The 23,398-nt window shown below is 43.1% G+C and overlaps 1 long non-coding RNA gene across 5 annotated transcripts in view; it reads right to left on the bottom strand.

Moving 5' to 3' along the window:
- Positions 1–23,109, bottom strand: part of LOC116740132 — a 30,564-nt gene extending 7,455 nt beyond the window's left edge. For 4 of the 5 annotated variants that reach the window (XR_004345822.1, XR_004345821.1, XR_004345823.1 and 1 more), the window contains exons 1-4: positions 22,918–23,109; positions 22,600–22,692; positions 820–887; positions 392–648 (exon numbers count right to left, since the gene is read on the bottom strand). This is a non-coding gene — a long non-coding RNA (uncharacterized LOC116740132). The remainder of the gene's footprint in view (positions 1–391; positions 649–819; positions 888–22,599; positions 22,693–22,917) is intronic. The other variant, XR_004345820.1, reaches the window with a different exon arrangement.
- Between the last annotated feature and the right edge of the window lie 289 nt (positions 23,110–23,398).

Raw genomic sequence — 23,398 nt, 5'->3', positions numbered from 1 at the left:
AATTTTGCCCTTTGAAACAACGTGGATGGACCTGAAGGGCATTATGCTAAGTGAAATAAGTCAGACAGAGAAAGACAAATACTGAATGATATCACTTACATGTGGAATCTAAGAATAACAAACTGGTGACTATAACAAAAAAGAAGCCGACTCACAGGTATAGAGAACAATCAAGTGGTTAGCAGTGGGGAGAGGGGTAATATAGGGTAGGGGACTCAGAGGTACAAGCTGTTATGTATAAAATAAGCTAAAAGGATATATGTAGGGAATATAGCCAATATTTTATAATAACTATAAATGGAATATACTCTTTAAAAACTGTGAATCACCTGTAACTTATTAATATTGTACATCAACTATACTTCAATAAAAAAGAAAATAGGACACTAACCTGCATGCTTCATGGCTCTGATGACCTGTGCCACAGGTGGGTATGAAGGAGTGGAGGTTTCTCAGAACACATCCACCTTGAATATGTTTTTCTTACATCCACACTCTTCTATTTTTAAACTCCAGGTGTAGAGAACTCACCCTCCCTTCAGCTGACTTTTTCACATTCTTCATTCAACATTTTGGACAGGTTTGGTAGGGTCACCACTTCCTGTAACCAAGGTTTTCCTCTGAACTCATCTCTCTGGAGATGTCCACCTTAATAAAGGAAATAGAAAGAAAAGGAAGGCTTGGTCCTTTTCCTATGTTGTTCAATTTTCTAAATACTGAAATGAGATGCTTTTTGCTAACAGGTCTTCTGCAATAATGAATGATCTACCAAGTTTAACTGAAAATATTCTAATTTAAAAAAGCAGCATATATTTTTACCTCAACAGGGTAGCTTATGTGGGGAGACAAAGTAAATAGCCTCAAATCTTTATCTCCCTTCTTCTTCCCTAAAAAAGCATAAAAACATTTACATACATAAACAACTGAAGAAAGAGCTTGGTGATTCTACTATCAGAATACTTGCACAAAGCGAAAAACGCTCCAATCTGTTGTATTTGGCAGCATTTCCCCCCCCCCCCCAACTGTTCATCTACAATGATTAGTTGAACAAATAGGGGCAAGAGATTAAAATCTCTCAAAGGAAATTTTCTGGCCAGCTCTTGGTGGCGGACTTAAAATACTAAAACATAAGGGACCACTTCTGATCAACCTATGTGACTACAAAGCACCCATATAGGAGACAAACATTTGTGAGTCACTGAAAATAAGTCAGGAAATACAAGTGATGCATTATTTTATTCTCTCATGAAATCTAACACATTAGATGTGTTCCCCCGTATGTGTGTTAGATATTGGGCTACAACTGGATACGTGATATTAACATTGGAGTAAAACTACACTTAATAATAACTTGGATTTTTAAATTTTATTTTATTTTTTACTGCTGGAGTCAAATTCACTCCAGTGACTTTTTTCACCAATGTTGTATTGTAAAAAATTTTGAACATACAGAAAATTTGAAAGAACTGTGCAGGGAACACCCACACGCTCAGTACCCAGATCCTGCGTGAACACCTGGCTCTCGGCCCGCCTGTCCATCCTCCATCTGTCCGTCCTTTTCCGGGCACCTGGCTCCCTTTAGTTTCTGCGCCTTTGGTCTCTCTCCAGAGGTTCCAGGCAGTTGTTGTTTTATGTTTTGTTGAAAGGTGATCATTCTATAAGGCAGGGCTGGGCTTGTGGGAACCACTTTCCCATTTCTGGAAGCACAGCCCTTCCTTGGGTTGTTTTCTGTTTTGTCCCTTGGAGACTGTTCTCAGAAGTTAAGCTTTTCCCCTGACTATGAAGAAACAGACTCTCCCCTCTTCTCTCTAGCTCCCACCAGCACAGGAGGGCATGGCTGTGGGTCCCACTGGGACACCTTCCTTCCCTCCTTCTTCTCTGTTTCCAGGTGGTCGCTTAGGTTGTCTCACCTCCGTGGAGAAGGCGTCCAAATGTCCGACTCTGGACTCCTCTATGCATATGAGGTATCCCCCGCTCCCAACCAGCAGCATCCCACTGCAGGGGCAGGAAGAAGGCTCATACCCGACCATTTCCCTTCTTTGATGTTGATTTGACCAACGGGAGAAATTCAGTTTCCTTGCCACACTCAACGGAGGAAGTGATGGGCACTTTTCTGTTATCCTTCTCTGAGTCCTGCTGGCCACCACAAGGCCCTTATCTCAGCTGGGCACAGGGCTCTGCCAGCCAGCCACTGTCCGAGCAGAAGTCTAAGCCAGGATGGGACACCAGGGCCTTGGCTTGCAGCGACTCTCGTGCTTGACCGGTGATTCTCAGGAAGCTCCCGTCCCAGTCACAGGAAAAATCCAACTCACCGATTTCCTGAAGTGGAAAGAAAGCATCCCATCCTCTGCAGCAGGGAAGGTGGGATCAGCTCTCACTGCAAATGAGGCCCAAGGAAGCCAGCTGACACCCGCCCCACTGGACTCCTCACCAGTGGGTGGGCTGGGACCAGGAGAGTGGGCTGTGGTGCAGGTTGCGGGACACAGGGTCAGTCCTGCCATTTGGGGGAACGCTGAGGTGTCTGGTCCTAACTGTTGGTGTCTCTTTTTAGAACGTTGTGAACTACTGCTTCTTTATTCTCAGTTAACGACCCTACTCACCACTTCCTGGGCCAGTAGAAACCTCCCATGAAACATGCTTTTCCCTGAAAAGATGGAAGATGAACATGTTTTAGTTGTCTTGACTAAAACCCTGAAAATGAAACTCAGTGAGTGCCTGGCAATTGTAGGAACCCCGATTGACAGGGATAATTCAAGACAAAATCCTTGCTTAGATGCACTCACGATGCGTTTATCATTATAAAAAACACTGAGAAGACTCTGGGAGGGCTCACGCCAAGGAGTACTTCCCAGAACTTCTGCTGCCAGTGTCCTTGTCCCCACGGTGAAACAGAGCCACCCCCCACCTCTGTAGGAGACCCTCCAACACTAGTAGATACACCAGAAATACATCTCCACATGGAATAACTCCTACAGAACACCTACCGAACGCTGGCAGAACACCTCAGACCTCCCAAAAGGCAAAAAAGTCCCCACGTACCTGGGTAGAGCAAAAGAATAAACAGAGACAAAAAGATAGGGACGGGACCTGCACCAGTGGGAGGGAGCTGTGAAGGAGGAAAGGTTTCCACACACTAGGAGCCCCTTTGCGGGCGGAGACTGCGGGTGGCGGAGGGGAAAGCTTCGGAGCCGCGGAGGAGAGCACAGCAACAGGGGTGCGGAGGGCAACGCGGAGAGATTCCCGCACAGAGGATCAGGGCGGACCAGCACTCACCAGCCCGAGAGGCTTGTCTGCTCCCCCGCCGGGGCGGGCAGGGCTGGGAGCTGAGGCTCGGGCTCCGGTAGGAGCGCCAGGAGAGGACGGGGTTGGCGGCGTGAACACAGCCTGCAGGGGGTTAGTGCACCACGGCTGGCCGGGAGGGAGTCCGGGGAAAAGTCTGGAGCTGCCAAAGAGGCAAGAGACTTTTTCTTGCCTCTCTGTTTCTTGGTGCGCGAGGAGAGGGGATTAAGAGCGCTGCTTAAGGGAGCTCCAGAGACGGGCGCGAGCCGTGGGTAAAAGCGCGGAACACAGAGACGGGCGGGAGACGCTAAGGCTGCTGCTGCCGCCACCAAGAAGCCTGTGTGCGAGCACAGGTCACTGTCCACACCTCCCTTCCCGGAGCCTGTGCAGCCCGCCACTGCCAGGGTCCCGGGATCCAGGGACAACTCCCCCGGGAGAATTCACAGCGCGCCCCAGGCTGGTGCAACGTCACACCGGCCTCTGCCGCTGCAGGCCCAGCCCGCCTCCGTGCCCCTCCCTCCCCCCAGGCCTGAGTGAGCCAGAGCCCCCGAATCAGTGGCTCCTTTAACCTCGTCCTGTCTGAGCGAAGAACAGATGCCCTCCAGCGACCTACACACAGAGGCGGGGCCAAATCCAAAGCTGAGCCCCAGGAGCTGTGAGAACAAAGAAGAGAAAGGGAAATCTCTCCCAGCAGCCTCAGGAGCAGCGGATTAAAGCTCCACAATCAACTTGATGTACCTGCATCTGTGGAATACCTGAATAGACAACAAATCATCCCAAATTGAGGAGGTGGGCTTTGTGAGCAAGATTTATGATTTTTTGTGAGTGTGTATGTGTATGCTTCTGTGTGAGATTTTGTCTGTATAGCTTTGCTTCCACCATTTGTCCTAGGGTTCTATCCGTCTGTTTTTTGTTTGTTTACTTTGTTTTTGTTTGTTTTTTCTTTAAAAAAGTGTTTTTTACTAATAATTATTTTTATCTTAATAACTGTATTTTATTTTATCTTCTTTCTTTCTTTCCTTCCTTCCTTCCTCCCTCCCTCCCTTCTTTCTTCCTTCCTTTTCTTCTTTCTTTCTTTCTTTCTTTCTTTCTTTCTTTCTTTCTTTCTTTCTTTCTACTTTCTCTCCCTTTTATTCTGAGCCGTGTGGATGAAAGGCTCTTGCTGCTGCAGCCAGGAGTCAGTGCCGTGCCTCTGAGGTGGGAGAGCCAACTTCAGGACACTGGTCCACAAGAGACCTCCCAGCTCCACATAATATCAAATGGTGAAAATCTCCCAGAGATCTCCATCTCAACACCAGCACCCAGCTTCACTCAACGACCAGCAAGCTACAGTGCTGGACAACCTATGCCAAACAACTAGCAAGACAGGCACACAACACCACCCGTTAGAAGAGAGGCTGCCTGAAATCATAATAAGTCCACAGACACCCCAAAACACACCACTAGACGTGGACCTGCCCACCAGAGAGACAAGATCCAGCCTCATCCACCAGAACACAGGCACTAGTCCCCTCCACCAGGAAGCCTACACAACCCACTGAACCAACTTTAGCCACTGGGGACAGACACCAAAAACAATGGGAAGTATGAACCTGCAGCTTGCAAAAAGGAGACCCCAAACACAGTAAGTTAAGCAAAATGAGAAGACAGAAAAACACACAGCAGATGAAGGAGCAAGATAAAAACCCACCAGAACTAACAAACGAAGAGGAAATAGGCAGTGTACCTGAAAAAGAACTCAGAATAATGATAGTAAAGATGATGCAAAATCTTGGAAATAGAATAGACAAAATGCAAGAAACATTTAACAAGGACCTACAAGAACTAAAGATGAAACAGGCAATGATGCACAACACAATAAATGAAATAAAAAATTCTCTAGATGGGATCAATAGCAGAATAACTGAGGCAGAAGAACGGATAAGTGACCTGGAAGATAAAATAGTGGAAATAACTACTGCAGAGCAGAATAAAGAAAAAAGAATGAAAAGAACTGAGGACAGTCTCAGAGACCTCTGGGCCAACATTAAACGCACCAACATTCGAATTATAGGGGTTCCAGAAGAAGAAGAGAAAAAGAAAGGGACGGAGAAAATATTTGAAGAGATTATAGTTGAAAACTTCCCTAATATGGGAAAGGAAATAGTTAATCAAGTCCAGGAAGCACAGAGAGTCCCATACAGGATAAATCCAAGGAGAAACATGCCAAGACACATATTAATCAAACTGTCAAAAATTAAATACAAAGAAAACATATTGAAAGCAGCAAGGGAAAAACAACAAATAACACACAAGGGAATCCCCATAAGGTTAACAGCTGATCTTTCAGCAGAAACTCTGCAAGCCAGAAGGGAGTGGCAGGACATATTTAAAGCGATGAAGGAGAATAACCTGCAACCAAGATTACTCTACTCAGCAAGGATCTCATTCAGATTTGATGGAGAAATTAAAACCTTTACAGACAAGCAAAAGCTGAGAGAGTTCAACACCACCAAACAAGCTCTACAACAACTGCTAAAGGAACTTCTCTAGGCAAGAAACACAAGAGAAGGAAAAGACCTACAATAACAACCCAAAACAATTAAGAAAATGGGAATAGGAACATACACATCGATAATTACCTTAAATGTATATGGACTAAATGGTCCCACCAAAAGACACAGATTGGCTGAATGGATACAAAAACAAGACCCATATATATGCTGTCTACAGGAGACCCACTTCAGACCTAGAGACACATACAGACTGAAAGTGAGGGGATGGAAAAAGATATTCCACGCAAATGGAAACCAAAAGAAAGCTGGAGTAGCAATTCTCATATCAGACAAAATAGACTTTAAAATAAAGACTATTAGAAGAGACAAAGAAGGACACTACATAATGATCAAGGGATCAATCCAAGAAGAAGATATAACAATTGTAAATATTTATGCACCCAACACAGGAGCACCTCAGTACATAAGGCAAATACTAACAGCCATAAAAGGGGAAATCGACACTAACACAGTCATAGTAGGGGACTTTAACACTCCACCTTCCCCAATGGACAGATCATCCAAAATGAAAATTAATAAGGAAACACAAGCTTTAAATGATACATTAAACAAGATGGACTTAATTGATATTTATAGGACATTCCATCCAAAAACAACAGAATACACATTTTCCTCAAGTGTTCATGGAACATTCTCCAGGATAGGTCATATCTTGGGTCACAAATCAAGCCTTGGTAAATTTAAGAAAATTGAAATTGTATCAAGTATCTTTTCCGACCACAACGCTATGAGACTAGATATCAATTACAGGAAAAGATCGGTAAAAAATACAAACACATGGAGGCTAAACAGTACACTACTTAATAAGAAGTGATCACTGAAGAAATAAAAGAGGAAATCAAAAAATACCTAGAAACAAATGACAATGGAGACACGACGACCCAAAACCTATGGGATGCAGCAAAAGCAGTTGTAAGAGGGAAGTTTATAGCAATACAATCCTACCTTAAGAAACAGGAAACATCTCGAATAAACAACCTAACCTTGCACCTAAAGCAATTAGAGAAAGAAGAACCAAAACACCCCAAAGTTAGCAGAAGGAAAGAAATCATAAAAATCAGGTAAGAAATGAAGGAAACGATAGCAAAGATCAATAAAACTAAAAGCTGGTTCTTTGAGAAGATAAACAAAATTGATAAACCTTTAGCCAGACTCATCAAGAAAAAAAGGGAGAAGACTCAAATCAATAGAATTAGAAATGAAAAAGGAGAAGTAACAACTGACACTGCAGAAATACAAAAGATCATGAGACATTACTATAAGCAACTCTATGCAAATAAAATGGACAACCTGGAAGAAATGGACAAATTCTTAGAAATGCACAACGTGCCAAGACTGAACCAGGAAGAAATAGAAAATATGAACAGACCAATCACAAGCACTGAAATTGAAACTGTGATTAAAAATCTTCCAACAAACAAAATCCCTGGACCAGATGGCTTCACAGCCGAATTCTATCAAACATTTAGAGAAGAGCGAACACCTATCCTTCTCAAACTCTTCCAAAACATAGCAGAGGGAGGAACACTCCCAAACTCATTCTATGAGGCCACCGTCACCTTGATACCAAAACCAGACAAGGATGTCACAAAGAAAGAAAACTACAGGCCAATATCACTGATGAACATAGACGCAGAAATCCTCCACAAAATACTAGCAAACAGAATCCAACAGCACATTAAAAGGATCATACACCATGATCAAGTGGGGTTTATTCCAGGAATGCAAGGATTCTTCAATACATGCAAATCAATCAATGTGATAAACCATATTAACAAATTGAAGGAGAAAATCCATATGATCATCTCAACAGATGCAGAGAAAGCTTTCGACAAAATTCAACACCCATTTATGATAAAAACCCTGCCGAAAATATGCATAGAGGGAACTTTCCTCAACCTAATAAAAGCCATATATGACAAACCCACAGCCAACATCATCCTCAATGGTGAAAAACTGAAAGCATTTCCACTAAGATCAGGAACAAGACAAGGTTGCCCACTCTCACCACTCTTACTCAACATAGTTTTGGAAGTTTTAGCCACAGCAATCAGCCACAGCAATCAGGAAATAAAAGGAATCCAAATCGGAAAAGAAGAAATAAAGCTGTCTCTGTTTGCAGATGACATGATACTATACATAGAGAATCCTAAAGATGCTACCAGAAAACTACTAGAGCTAATCAATGAATTTGGTAAAGTAGCAGGATACAAAATTAATGCACAGAAATCTCTGGCATTCCTACACACTAATGATGAAAAATCTGAAAGTGAAATCAAGAAAACACTCCCGTTTACCATTGCAACAAAAAGAATAAAATATCTAGGAATAAACCTACCTAAGGAGACGAAAGACCTGTATGCAGAAAATTATAAGACATTGATGAAAGAAATTAAAGATACTACAAATAGATGGAGAGATATACCATGTTCTTGGATTGGAAGAATCAACATTGTGAAAATGACTCTAGTACCCAAAGCAATCTACAGATTCAATGCAATCCCTATCAAACTACCACTGGCATTTTTCACAGAACTAGAGCAAAAAAATTCACAATTTGTATGGAAACACAAAAGACCCCGAATAGCCAAAGCAATCTTGAGAACGAAAAACGGAGCTGGAGGAATCAGGCTCCCTGACTTCATACTATACTACAAAGCTACAGTAATCAAGACAGTATGGTACTGGCACAGAAACAGAAAGATAGATCAAGGATCAGGATAGAAAGCCCAGAGATAAATCCATGCACATATGGTCACCTTATCTTTGACAAAGGCGGCAGGAATGTACAGTGGAGAAAGGACAGCCTCTTCAATAAGTGGTGCTGGGAAAACTGGACAGGTACATGTAAAAGTATGAGATTAGATCACTCCCTAACACCACACACAAAAATAAGCTCAAAATGGATTAAAGACCTAAATATAAGGCCAGAACCTATCAAACTCTTAGAGGAAAACATAGGCAGGACACTCTATGACGTAAATCACAGCAAGATCCTTTTTGACCCACCTCCTAGAGAAATGGAAATAAAAACAAAAATAAACAAATGGGACCTAATGAAACTTCGTAGCTTTTGCACAGCAAAGGAAACCATAAACAAGACCAAAAGACAACCCTCAGAATGGGAGAAAATATTTGCAAATGAAGCAACTGACAAAGGATTAATCTCCAAAATTTACAAGCAGCTCATGCAGCTCAATATCAAAAAAACAAACAACCCAATGCAAAAATGGGCAGAAGACCTAAATAGACATTTCTCCAAAGAAGATATACAGACTGACAACAAACATATGAAAGAATGCTCAACATCATTAATCATTAGAGAGATGCAAATCAAAACTACAATGAGATATCATCTCACACCAGTCAGAATGGCCATCATCAACAAATCTAGAAACAATAAATGCTGGAGAGGGTGTGGAGAAAAGGGAACACTCTTGCAGTGCTGGTGGGAATGTGAATTGGTACAGCCATGATGGAGAACAGTATGGAGGTTCGTTAAAAAACTACAAATAGAACTACTATATGACCCAGCAATCTCACTACTGGGCATATACCCTGAGAAAACCATAATTCAAAAAGAGTCATGTACCAAAATGTTCATTGCAGCTCTATTTACAATAGCCCAGAGATGGAAACAACCTAAGTGCCCATCATCGCATGAATGGATAAAGAAGATGTGGCACATATATACAATGGAATATTACTCAGCCATAAAAAGAAAGGAAATCGAGCTATTTGTAATGAGGTGGTTGGACCTAGAGTCTGTCATACAGAGTGAAGTAAGTCAGAAAGAGAAAGACAAATATCGTATGCTAACACATATATATGGAATTTAAGAAAAAAAATTTCATGAAGAACCTAGGGGTAAGACAGGAATAAAGACACAGACCTACTAGAGAATGGACTTGAGGATATGGGGAGGGGGAAGTGTAAGCTGTGACAAAGTGAGAGTGGCATGGACATATATACACTACCAAAAGTAAAATAGATAGCTAGTGGGAAGCAGCCGCTTAGCACAGGGAGATCAGCTCGGTGCTTTGTGACCACCTAGCGGGGTGCGATAGGGAGGGTGGGAGGGAGGGAGACGCAAGCGGGAAGAGATATGGGGATATATGTATAGCTGATTCACTTTGTTATAAAGCAGAAACTGACACACCATTCTAAAGCAGTTATACTCCAATAAAGATGTAAAAAAAAAAAAAACACCGAGAACTTGAGGTGGGTTGGGCACCCCTCAACACCCAAGGTGTGAATGTAGAGTCTAGATAATTAGTTCTCACCCTTACCTTCCTTTCAATCAAGAAACTTTTATCTCACCATCACTTTCTTCATTTCAGCTTACCTTGAGCTGGGAGCTGCCACCTTGTGGCCACAAGGTATTACTGCACGTCTAAGGACACGAACACTGATGATCTTCCCCGGAATTGTGGATACACAGAACAGAGAAACTTGACATCTTCCAGCTCTGCCTCACCTAAGACATGAGGCAGGTGAAGCCCAGAGTCACCAGCCGAGTGAGTCACAGCCTAACTGAGAAGGACTGCCATATGGGAAACTGGCTTCTTGCTCAGTTAGTTTTAAATGTTTGAGGATGTTGAAAATTTGTTTGCTTTTTAAAATATTAAAATACTAATTTTCTTCAACTTAAAGCAAATATAAAAGTGGAACCCTTCACTCGCATTCCCCAGCCCCTCTCCGGATCTCTGGAGGCCAACACATTGTGTTTCCTTTTATTTTATTTTATTTTATTTTTTGCGGTACGCGGGTTTCTCACTGTTGTGGCCTCTCCCGTTGCGGAGCACAGGCTCCGGACGCGCAGGCTCAGCGACCATGGCTCACGGGCCCAGCCAATCCGCAGCATGTGGGATCTTCCCGGACCGGGGCACGAACCCCTGTCCCCTGCACTGGCAGGCGGACTCTCAACCACTGCACCACCAGGGAAGCCCCACACTGTCTTTTCTTGATCAACGTTTTCAGCGCCACCATTAGGGGTGTACGACCTGCATCTCTCATGAACATTCCACATGGTTTAGTTTACCTCACCTATAAATTCTGAATTAGTGACTCTAACTTAATCAGGTTTTTGAACAGACTTACATGGAATCAAAATATCCACTTTGAGGGGCTTCCCTGGCGGTGCAGTGGTTGAGAGTCTGCCTGCCAATGCAGGGGACACGGGTTCGAGCCCTGGTCTGGGAGGATCCCACATGCCGCGGAGCAACTGGGCCCATGAGCCACAACTACTGAGCCTGCGCATCTGGAGCCTGTGCTCTGCAATGAGAGGCCGCGACAGTGAGAGGCCAGCACACCGCGATGAAGAGTGGCCCCCGCTCGCCACAACTGGGGAAAGCCCTCACACAGAAACGAAGACCCAACACAGCCAAAAATAAATAAATAAATTAAAAAAAAATCCACGTTGAAAATAAACGCAAGGTTGTAAATTTGATAATTATTGTTATGCTCCTCTTTATGCACAGGAAATACAGAGACATCTTAACATTACATTAGTTACTCCTTTCAATAACAAACTATTAATTTGGATTCAGATTATAAACTATTCAAATTAAAATGTGCAGCAGCCTCTCGTGGAGCTATGAATGTAAGGTAAGGCAGGAAAGCCTGCCTTCTATTTCACCTGCTGAAAAACTGCTTACTATTTTAAACAAGGTGATGAGATAACAAGGTAATAGGTTAAGGTAATGAGGACTACTGGATGTCAGATTGTGTTTTAAACTTGGTCATTGCAGCCTTAAGTATTGGTATGGTAGAACCTCAACTTGTCTTTTTTTCAGAATTCTAATGCAAAGACCCCAGGTTGGTACAGAGACCCCACCCGTAGGGAGTCTCTTTCCCATCCCTCCTCCCTCTTCCTTTAACCCCAAACTCAAAAAGCCAGACTCATCTAAGCGTAAAAGAGATTTTGGTAGAAAAAGTCTACAAACCCCAGAGCCTCGAGACATGGTTGGGATAAAGACTGTTAGTGCTTTGGAAAGTAAAAAGTATACTTTTTCTTTTTTCCTTGATAAAGTTATCCTTTCCTTTTCCAGTTCTTTGGTTTCAAATGATAGAGACTATAAAGAAATAAACATTAAAATACCCTCCTACAGAAAGAGATCACTGGGCATTCCACTGATTTTTGGAAACTAAAAATAAAGAAACTAAACCCCTAGTTCCTCAGAGCCACTGGTTTCACTTTCCTCTGACTGAGCCCTAATCTCCTGGGGTCAGATTCCCAGCCTCATGTCTGCTGTATGTGTGGCAGGGGCAGTTTTATTTCCGTCCACTCCCTTCCTAAGAATTCTGCTTGTAGCTAATGAGGTTAAAGGCTAAGGCTCAGCCCACCCCACTCTGATAAACCAAGAAAGGCCAGGGAATAGTTTGCCTAATCCACCAGAGGGCAGACAGCAGAAGCAAGAAGAACTACAATCTTGCAGCCATTGGAACAAAAACCACATTCACGGAAAGATAGACAAGATGAAAAGACAGAGGGCTATGTACCAGATGAAGGAACAAGATAAACCCCAGAAAAACAACTAAATGAAGTGGAGATAGGCAATCTTCCAGAAAAAGAATTCAGAATAATGACAGTGAAGATGATCCAGGACCTCGGAAAAAGAATGGAGGCAAAGATCGAGAAGATGCAAGAAATGTTTAATGAAGACCTCGAAAAACTGAAGAACAAACAAACAGAGATGAACAGTACAATAACTGAAATGAAAAATACACTAGAAGGAATCAATAGCAGAATAACTGAGGCAGAGGAACGGATAAGTGACCTGGAAGACAGAATGGTGGAATTCACTGCTGTGGAACAGAATAAAGAATGAAAAAGAAATGAAGAAAGCCTAAGAGACCTCTGGGACATTAAATGCAACAACACTCGCATTATAGGGGTCCCAGAAGGAGAAGAGAGAGAAAGGACCCGAGAAAATATTTGAAGAGATTATAGTTGAAAACTTCCCTAACATGGGAAAGGAAATAGCCACTGAAGTCCAGGAAGTGCAGAGAGTCCCAGGTAGGATAAACCCAAGGAGAAACACGCCAAGACACATAGTAATCAAATTGGCCAAAATTAAATACAAAGGAAAATTACTGAAAGCAGCAAGCTTAAAACGACAAATAACATACAAGGGAACTCCCATAAGGTTAACAGCTGATTTCTCAGCAGAAACTCTACAAGCCAGAAGGGAGTGGCATGACATATTTAAAGTGATGAAAGGGAAGAACCTACAACCAAGATTACTCTACCCAGAAAGGATCTCATTCAGATTTGATGGAGAAATCAAAAGCTTTACAGACAAGCAAAAGCTAAGAGAATTCAGCACCACCAAACCAGCTCTACAACAAATGTTAAAGGAACTTCTCTAAGTGGGAAACACAAGAGAAGAAAAGGACCTACAAAAACAAACCCAAAACAATTAAGAAAATGGTAATAGGAATATACATATCGATAATTACCTGAAACATGAATGGATTAAATGCTCCAACCAAAAGACACAGGCTAGCTGAATGGATACAAAAACAAGACCCATATATATGCTGTCTACAAGAGACCCACTTCAGACCTAGGGACACATACTGACTGAAATTGAGGGGATGGAAAAAGATATTCCATGCAGATGGAAATCAAAAGAAAGCTTGAGGAGCAATTCTCATATCAGACAAAATAGACTTTAAAATAAAGAATGTTACAAGAGACAAGGAAGGACACTACGAAAGGGATCAATCCAAGAAGAAGATATAACAATTATAAGTATGTATGCACCCAACATAGGAGCACCTCAATACATAAGGCAACTGCTAACACCTCTAAAAGAGGAAATCATCAATAACACAATAATAGTGGGGAACTTTAACACCTTATGTACACCAAAGAAAAGATCATCCAGACAGAAAATTAATAAGAAAGCACAAGCTTTAAATGATACAATAGACCAGATAGATTTAATTGACATTTATAGGACATTCCATCCAAAAACAGCAGGTTACACTTTCTTCTCAAGTGCACACGGAACATTCTCCAGGATAGATCACATCTTGGGTCACAAATCAAGCCTCAGTAAATTTAAGAAAACCGAAATCATATCAAGCATCTTTTCTGAGCACAACGCTATGAGATTAGAAATCTGTTACAGGGAAAAAAACATAAAAAACACAAACACATGGAGGCTAAACAATACACTACTAAATAACCAAGAGATCACTGAAGGAATCAAAGAGGAAATCAAAAAATACCTAGAGACAAATGACGATGAAAACACAACGATCCAAAACCTATGGGATACAGCAAAAGCAGTTCTAAGAGGGAAATTTATAGCAATGCAAGCCTACCTCAAGAAACAAGAAAAATCTCAAATAAACAATCTAACCTTATATCTAAAGGAACTAGAGAAAGAAGAACAAACACAACCCAAAGTTAGCAAAAGGAAAGAAATCATAAACATCAGAGCAGAAATAAATGAAATAGAAACAAAGAAAACAATAGCAAAGATCAATAAAACTGAAAGCTGGTTCTTTGAGAAGATAAACAAAATTGATAAAGCATTAGCCAGACTCATCAAGAAAAAGAGGGAGAAGACTCAAATCAATAAAACTAGAAATGAAAAAGGAGAAGTTACAACAGACACCGCAGAAATACAAAGCATCCTAAGAGACTACTACAAGCAACTCTGCCAATAAACTGGACAACCTGGAAGAAATGGACAAATTCTTAGAAAGGTATAACCTTCCAAGACTGAAACAGGAAAAAATAGAAAATATGAACAGACCAATCACAAGCACTGAAATTGAAACTGTGATTAAAAATCTTCCAACAAACAAAAGTCCAGGACCAGACAGCTTCACAGGTGAACTCTATCAAACATTTAGAGAAGAGCTAAAACCATCCTTCTCAAACTCTTCCAAAAAATTGCAGAGGAAGGAACACTCCCAAACTCACTCTATGAGGCCACCATCACCGTGATACCAAAACCAAACAAAGATACTACAAAAAAAAGAAAATCACAGACCAATATCACTGATGAATATAGGTGCAAAAATCCTCAACAAAAGAGTAGCAAACAGAATCCAACAACACATTTAAAGGATCATATACCATGATCAAGTGGGATTTATCCCAGGGATGCAAGGATTCTTCAATATACGCAATCAATCAATGTGATACATCATATTAACAAATTGAAGAATAAAAACCATATGATCATCTCAAGAGATGCAGAAAAAGCTTTGGACAAAATTCAACACCCATTTATGATAAAAACTCTCCAGAAAGTGGGCAGAGAGGGAACCTACCTCAACATAATAAAGGCCATATACGACAAACCCACAGCAAACATCATTCTCAATGGTAAAACACTGAAAGCATTTCCCCTAAGATCAGGAACAAGACAAGATGTCCACTCTTGCCACTATTATTCAACATAGTTCTGAAAGTCCTAGCCATGGCAGTCAGAGACAAAAAAGATATAAAAGGAATCCAAATCAGAAAAGAAGTAAAACTGTCACTGTCTGCAGATGACATGATACTATACATAGAGAATCCTACAGATGCCACCAGAAAACTACTAGAGCGAATCAATGAATTTGGTAAAGTTGCAGGATACAAAATTAATGCACAGAAATCTCTTGCATTCCTATACGCTAACAACAAAAGATCAGAAAGAGAAATTAAGGAAACAATCCCATTCACCATTGCAACAAAAAGAATAAAATACCTAGGAATAAACCTACCTGAGGAGGTACACCTGTACTCAGAAAACTGTAAGACCCTGATGAAAGAAATCAAAGATGACACAAACAGATGGAGAGATATACCATGTTCTTGGATTGGAAGAATCAATATTGTAAAAATGACTATACTACCCCAAGCAATCTACAGATTCAATGCAATCCCTATCAAATTACCAATGGCATTTTTTACAGAACTAGAACAAAAAATCTTAAAATTTGTATGGAGACACAAAAGACCCCGAATAGCTAAAACAGTCTTGAGGGGAAAAAATGGAGCTGGAGGAATCAGACTCCCTGACTTCAGACTACACTACAAAGGTACAGTAATCAAGACAATATGGTACTGGCACAAAAACAGAAATATAGATCAATGGAACAGGATAGAAACCCCAGAGATAAACCTATGGTCAACTAATCTATGACAAAGGAGGCAAGGATATACAATGGAGAAAGGACAGTCCCTTCAATAAGTGGTGCTGGGACAAGTGGACAGCTACATGTAAAATAATGAAATTAGAACACTCCCTAACACCATACACAAAAATAAACTCAAAATGGATTAGGGACCTAAATGTGAGACTGGACACTATAAAGCTCTTAGAGGAAAACATAGGAAGAACACTCTGACATAAATCACAGCAACATCTTTTTTGATCCACATCCTACAGTAATGGACATAAAAACAAAAATAAACAAATGGGACCTAATGAAACTTAAAAGCTTTTGCACAGCAAAGGAAACCATAAACAAGACGAAAAGACAACCCTCAGAATGGGAGAAAATATTTGCAAACGAATCAATGGACAAAGGATTAATGTCCAAAATATATAAACAGCTCATGCAGCTCAGTATTAAAAAAACAAACAACCCAATCCAAAAATGAGCAGAAGACCTAAGTAGACATTTTTCCAAAGAAGACATACAGATGCCCAAGAGGCACATGAAAGGCTGCTCAACATCACTAATTATTAGAGAAATGCAAATCAAAACTACAATGAGGCATCACCCCACACTAGTTAGAATGGGCATCATCAGAAAATCTACAAACAACAAATGCTGGAGAGGGTGTGGAGAAAAGGGAACCCTCTTGCACTGTTGGTGGGAATGTAAATTGATACAGCCACTATGGAGAACAGTATGGAGGCTCCTTAAGAAACTAAAAATAGAATTACCATATGACCCAGCAAACCCACTACTGGGCATATACCCAGAGAAAACCATAATTCAAAAAGACGCATGCACCCCAATGTTCACTGCAGTACTATTTACAATAGCCAGGTCATGGAAGCAACCTAAATGCCCATCGACAGATGAATGGATAAAGAAGATGTGGTACATATATACAGTGGAATATTACTCAGCCATAAAAAGGAATGAAATTGGGTCATTTGTAGAGACTTGGATGGACCTAGAGACTGCCATACAGAGCGAAGTAAGTCAGAAAGAGAAAAACAAATTATCGTATATTAACGCATATACGTGGAACCTAGAAAAATGGTACAGATGAACCGGTTTGCAGCACAGAAATAGAGACACAGATGCAGAGAACAAATGTATGGACACCAAGGGGGGAAAGCGGCGGCGGGGTGGCGGGGTGGGACGAATTGGGAGATCGGGATTGACATGTACACACTAATACGTATAAAATGGACAACTAATAAGAACCTGCTGTATAAAAAAATAAATTAAATAAAATTCAAAAAAAGAAGAAAGAAAGGCCAGGGAGAAGGGAGGGGAGAGTTGAGATGAGAATGCCTGGGACAAAGTGACCGAAGAGGGACTGGAGGAGAGGGCCTGCTGGGAAGGCTGGGCTGCAGGTGGGCCCACGGCCCGGAGGACTGACCATCGCCCGCAGGCTCTGGGTGTATCCCAGGCATCCCCACATCGGCATGAGCTCCAGGGCCCAGTCCGTGCTGCTGCTTCTTCTCGCGCTGCTGATGCTGCAGGTGAGCAGGGACGGGTACCCACAACCTGGCGCGTAGGATCTATCTGCCAGGTGCCAGGAACTGAGAGCACAGCTCCAGCTGGCTCTGCTCCTTCGAGGATAAGGGGTCGGGGGCGGACTGCATGTGATCGGCTGCCGCTGAGAGCGAGGGGGCTGGGAACTTTAGTACAGGGGAGGAAAAGGATTTTCCAGAATTTATACAAAGGAGGGGTTTAGCGCCATGATCTGTTTGGGAGAGTAGTGGGAACAGGCTAAGGGGACTCGCCTTAAAACCGGTGTATATAGTACACACACTTTTAGATTTATATCAACACATTTCCTAAGGATATGTCGATTCACCTTACATAAGACTGAGAAAATCTCAATTGAGTATGTCAAAGACGGTTTGAGCAAACCGATGGGGATGGGAAAGCTAAATCCCCCTGTCCCTCCCCCACCAGTTGCCTCAGCTCAACTGGGAAAAAAACAGTAGAATCAAGGTGAGACAAGTATGGGCTTGTTCTGTTTGTACTTACAATGGGCGGAGTTAACGCTCCTGCATATGCTTGTGGGTCACGACCTGCTTAGTCACTTTCCTCAGAGCGGGAGGGAGAGCCGTGGGACTCTCGCGTTGCTGCTGAGCTCCTCCTTATAAACCCGAGGGCAGAGGCAGGAAGCCCCGCAGTGGGCGGGGGTCAAGATGCTGGGCCTGCGCTGGGTCACTGGGGTGTGGCCTGGGCATCCGGTTTCTAAAGGTTTTAACTTCACCTTATTAAGCCTCATTTCTTGCCACCTGAAATTGGAGCTAATGCGTGTACTTTTCTGTGGGAGTCAAGGAGGTAATACAGAGAACCTGCATCTTTCTGTTTTCGCAGCCCTGGTGAAATGGTTGCTCTGTTTACTCAGGGCCGGGTCTGCTACTACTGATTGGCTACTCGTTCTGAGCCAGGTGCTTTCATAGCCACTGGGGTGTAACAGTAAACGAAAGAGCAAACAAAAAGTTCCCAGTCCTCTAGCCAGCTCTGCTTCTGAAATTTGATGCCTTATTTGGCACCCTTTGCTTGGTGTTCGGAGGACTTTCTTGGCTACTTTTTAACATGGAAGAACCTTTTTTTATAAATTTATTTTATTTGCTTTTGGGCTGTGTTGGGTCTCATTGCTGCGTGCGGGCTTTCTCTAGTTGTGGCGAGCGGGGACTACTCTTCGTTGCGGTGCGCGAGCTTCTCATTGTGGTGGCTTCTCTTGTTGAGGAGCACGGGCTCTAGGCGCACGGGCTCAGTAGTTGTGGCACAGGGGCTCAGCAGTTGTGGCACAGGGGCTTAGTTGCTCCGCGGCATGTGGGATCTTCCCGGACCAGGGCTTGAACCTTGGTCCCCTGCATTGGGAGGCGGATTCTCAACCGCTGTACCACCAGGGAAGCCCTCTTGGTTACTTTTTGCCATGAGGAGTTGTGTGTTCTGGTAGAATCCTGTTTCAGTAGCCCATGTTCACCTGGATTTGAATACATCACAAATCAAACCCTGTCTCCATCTTTGTCTTGCTCCTGCCCTCACCCCTAACTGGACTCATTAGAAAACAGAGGTGTAGGGCTTCCCTGGTGGCGCAGTGGTTGAGAGTCCGCCTGCTGATGCAGGGGACACAGGTTCGAGCCCTGGTCCGGGAAGATCCCACATGCCGCGGAGCGGCTGGGCCCGTGAGCCATGGCCACTAGGCCTGAGCGTCTGGAGCCTGTGCTCCACAAGGGGAGAGGCCACAACAGTGAGAGGCCCACGTACCGCAAAAAAAAAAAAAAAAAAAAAAAAAAAAAAAAAAAGAAAACAGAGGTGTATTTTTTCTCCTTTCTGCTGTGTTAGCACAGAGCCCGGGCAGGTCAATTCACGTCGGAGGGTGTGGTGGGTTGGCTGGGCAGTAGGACTGGACTGTGGGTAGCAATTCCGTGTTTGTTGAAAGCAGCTTTATATAGATTCCAGGGGATCAAGGCCAAGGGAGAGAATGGGATGCAGCAGGATTCAGAGGTTTTGAGCAATCCACACTCTGGACCCTTAACTGACGAAGACCTTTGCGCCTGGGAGGTGCCCAATTATTTGCTGAGCGGGCTGTAGGTAACCTATTCCTTTCCACCCCTACCTTTTCCTCCCACATTGGCTCCTGACCAGCTCTGACATGCAAAGCAGGCACCCCCTCCCCCTCCTCTGATCCAGATTTAAAACTGGTACCCATTCCGCTGAAGAGCTGCAATGTCTACGACAGTTTTCTCCCCGAACCCCCACCCTTGCTTTGTCATCCTGACATGAAGCAAAGGACAAAGCTGTGACCCTGCTGCAGGTCTTTGTCCCAGACTCCACGACAAGCCACAGAAGCAGGGTCCTGCTCCCCTATTTGCCATTTCCAGTCCTGAGAGCCTGCACATCCTCAGCTCTGGGCTGTGGCAGCTTCCAGGACCCAAGAGAAGGGAGGGTTTGAGAAAGAAGTTAGTGCACAAAGTCTGTTATGGTTGGTTGTTGTTTTTAATCTGGGAAATTCTGAGTCGAGTTATCTTTGAAAAGTTTCTTAGCATTTATGCTCTGCCTGATTACTCACTCAACCACTTCATTCAAGAGCAACAGAGTTGGCGGATTGCAGGAGGTGAGGGGTCATATGGTCAGAGGTGATGCTGAGCCCTCAGCAGGGGGCAGAGTGGCTGGTCTCTGTCCTGAGAACCCTGAGAACCCCATTTTCTGTTGCTCTATGCCAAATCCGCACCTGCAAACGATCAGCCAAGCTTCCATAGGCAGAGAATGTGTTTGGACCCGTGTGCTAGTCTCCAAGGGCTGTTATTACAAAGGACAAACGAGGTGGCTTAAAGCAACTGAAATGTACAGCATGGCGACCCTAGTTAATAATTCCAAATCGCATATTTGAAACTTGCCAAGAGAGTAGATCTTAAAAGTTCTCATCACAAGAAAAAAAAATCTGTTACTATAAATGGTGACAGATATTAAGTAGACTTATTGTGACGATCATTTCGAAATACATACATATATTGATTGAATTATTGTGTTGTGCTCATGAAACTAATATAATGGTGCATGTCAATGATACCTCAATAAAAAAAATTGTTCTTGAATTCAAGTTTGCTGTGAAAAATATTTTCAGGAAAGAATTATTTCCATATAGGTCTCTTAGTTCTTTACGACCTTCTATAGACACAAAGCCTTCATTTACTGAGAAAACTTCTCCCCAGAGCTGCCACGGCTCCTCAGCCTGGCCCGCACAATGCCGGTGACATGCCCTCAAGTCAGCAGCAGCTATCATGTGATGGGCAGGCTGGACCTTACAGTGACCGCCCACCTGCCACACTCCCATGAAACAGGTGGACAGTGCAGCTGGAGATGCGCTTGGAGAAAGTTTTCTCCCCAGTCGCGTTACAGAAAGCATTATGTAAATCTTTTGAATGGCATCCGCTTTGGACAAACAGCCTAAAGTTGGCAGGGATGGGAAATATAATAAGCGTACTTACAAGATCATTTCGACAAATATAACTGTTTCCAGTCTTCCTGCCTCACCAGTCGAGACAGTGCAAATGAATTCCAAGTGGTGCATAAAGAGAGGAGAAACAACACACACGTGCACACAAGGATGTGAAATTTCAGGTGTCTCTGGGCGAAGAAATACACTATTTCAGACCTCTTTTCCAGCGCTCCAGCCGGCTCCTGGTGACTGTCGGCTGTGCTGTTTATGTGCCATCATAGGAAAATGAAACTAGAGCCTTCCTGTTGAAAGGGCCCTACACCTCACTTCACACCCTTGCTCACAGAAGGGGAAACTGAGGCCAGAGAGGAGACAAAACCTTAATGTATTCCTTGTTCATGACCTGGGCCACCCGGAAATACACCTGTCTTAGAAATGGAATGAATTTCTTCATTCTGTTGCAAGACCTGCGATTTTCTCCATTTTAAAATTCCACATGCGGTTAGGCTCTTAATTTAAAATTAACAACATTAATCAAGAAGCATTTGTTGTCTGAGTAAGTCGATGTTTGAGATTTTGGAAAGAGTTTAAAAAAATTCTTTGCCTTTAGGGAAAAAGATAGAAATAGAGCCTGTGGCAGGAAACAAACGTTTACATTTGACATTAACAAAACCAGATGACCCAATAATACACCCCACTCACTGGAAGGGTGGCCGACCACAAGAAATGAAGATTTGGAGAATGTTTCTTTATTTTCTATGACGCTGTTATTTACTACACAGTCCTTTATGCTGCGACAAGCTTTTGGGTGAGGATAGATCCTTATAGTGGCGGGGCGGCGGGGCGGGGGGGCGACCACAACAAGAGGTGTTCTGCAGGCTCTAGGTGGGCTGGTGATCACTTACCCTGTCCGGGGAGATCTTAGGTATAAATCCTAGAGGAGCAGCTATCAAACCTCTTGCTCTCAGGATGCCTTTCCACTCGCAAACTTTATGCAGAACCCAAAGAACTGTTGCTTATGAGGTTATATTTACTGATGCTTACCATGTTAGAAATTAAGACTGGGAATTATTTTTTTGGCCACGCCACGTGGCTTGTGGGATCCTAGTTCCCTGACCAGGGATCGAAACTGGGCCTCCTGCAGTGGAAGCATGGAGTCCTAACCACTGGACCGAGAGGGAATTCCCAAGACTGGGAAATTTTAGACGTATTTCTCAACTCATTAAAGTTAATGATAAGTCCATTACATGTTCATATAAATCACACACGTCTATGAAAAATAAACATATTTTTCAAAATTCCATTCAGTTTGAAGAATGGCACTCTTTTATGTTTTTTGCAAATCTCTTGGCTGTCCGGCTTAAAAGCAGACAGCTGGATTCTCCTCTCTGATTCCGAATTCAGTCTGTTGTAAATGTTGTTTGGTTAAAGTATGTGAAGCAATTCCGGCCTCACATAGGTATATATGAAAGGGAGGGATATTTTAATCGCCTGGAACAGATAATTGTGGGTATTCTTTTTGACATCACACCAAAACTTGACAAGTGGTCCTTTTTTAACACTTACTTGCAATGTGGAATCCGAAAGCGTATTAATGAACTTTCCTTACTCTGTTCCATTAAAACCATTTGTGTCTCTTGCATTGCAGACGGCTCTCACCTGTGCCTAACTTTGGACCGTGATGTCTTTTACTCAGCAGGAAACTCAGCTCTCGGAGCAACGGAGATCTTCCAAATGTTGACATATTTCATTCTACAAAATCAAAAAATCACATTCGTCAATCTGTCCACCGACATCAGCAGAAAAATCTTTACCTGTTGGGAAGCTGTCAAGCTCGGAGTAGCAGACACAAATTTTCCAAAATTCTAATTTTTGCTTGAGAGCTTAAATTTTACTGCCGGCAACATGACTGTCCATTGTTTTTCTCGAAGTGACGGGCTGACTCTGTTCATTACCAACGACCTGTCTGTCAAGTACCTGATCCCGAACAGCCATGGTCAGGCAGTCATTCTTTCGAGGAAAATGCTGCTTCAGAAAAAAGCGGCTTGGGGCTTCCCTGGTGGCGCAGTGGTTGAGAGTCCGCCTGCCGATGCAGGGGACGCGGGTTCGTGCCCCGGTCCGGGAAGATCCCACGTGCCGCGGAGCGGCTGGGCCCGTGAGCCGTGGCCGCTGAGCCTGAGCGTCCGGAGCCTGTGCTCTGCAACGGGAGAGGCCACAGCAGTGAGAGGCCCGCGTACTGCAAAGAAAAAGAAAAAAAAAAAAGGGGCCTGTTCAGCTGTCAACTCTGATAATCACAAACGTGCTCTTCTTTGATTCAAACCTTCTACACTGATGGGTAGCACAGGGGTTCATGCATCCTTCCCATGTAGACCCAGAGTGCTTAAAAGATAGACACGCAGGTGTGGCAATGGGATAAATTAATAACATTTCCTGCCGCGCCCATCCTCAAGTGATTTCC

This window comes from Phocoena sinus, chromosome 15, assembly GCF_008692025.1.
Source record: "Phocoena sinus isolate mPhoSin1 chromosome 15, mPhoSin1.pri, whole genome shotgun sequence".
Classification (NCBI taxonomy): Eukaryota; Metazoa; Chordata; class Mammalia; order Artiodactyla; family Phocoenidae; genus Phocoena; species Phocoena sinus.
The sequence above is the reverse complement of the archived record's forward strand: the minus strand, read 5'-3'. Positions and strand labels throughout refer to the sequence as shown.